Below are 691 nucleotides of genomic sequence, written 5' to 3' on the forward strand. Positions count from 1 at the left end.
TCCGCCGCAGACACCTACCCAGCCAACCCGAGCGCCAGCAGCCGGGACCTGGGCAGGTGTAAGCGCCAGGGACGCGCGAGAACCGCGACCCGAAGCAGGCCGGGCTCCGCGCTGCACCTTCGGGGACGCACCGCAGTACCAGGTCCCCATCCCGGGGGCCAGCAGGGGGCGAGGTGGCAGGGGGACAGGCCGCAGGGGGGCCAGGTGGCAGGGGGACAGGGCGCAGGGAGGACAGGGCGCAAAGCAGCCCGGGCGCAAGGTAGCCCGGGCGTACGGGGGGACAGTGCGCAGGGTAACCAGGGCGTAAAGGGGACAGGGCGCAGGGAGAACCTCCCCGGAAGAAGCCCGGCCTCGGCCGCCGCTGTCCGCGCCTCCGCTCCCGCGGGCCTGCGCTCGCCCCTCCTCCCCGGCTCTCTCCGCCTCCTTGCCCGTCCCCTCCCCCGGTCCCCTCCGGCCCTCCCCACTTGCTGAAGAGCGCGCGGCCCGCGGCCAGGCTGGGTACTTCCTCCAGCGCCGCGCAGAGCGTGGAGTGGTCGCTGCCGAGCCCCGCGCACCCCGATCGGCCCCGCGCGTCCGGATCAGCCCCGAGGCGAGCCGAGCCAAGCCCTGCGCTCCCCGAGGGTACGGATCCCCAGCTGCCGCCGCCCGTCCGCCACCCCGCACCGGCTCCCGTAAGGCCGGCCCCGCGCGA

The sequence above is a fragment of the Nannospalax galili genome, unplaced genomic scaffold (genome assembly GCF_000622305.1).
Source record: "Nannospalax galili isolate Female #2095 unplaced genomic scaffold, S.galili_v1.0 scaffold192, whole genome shotgun sequence".
NCBI classification, from domain to species: Eukaryota; Metazoa; Chordata; class Mammalia; order Rodentia; family Spalacidae; genus Nannospalax; species Nannospalax galili.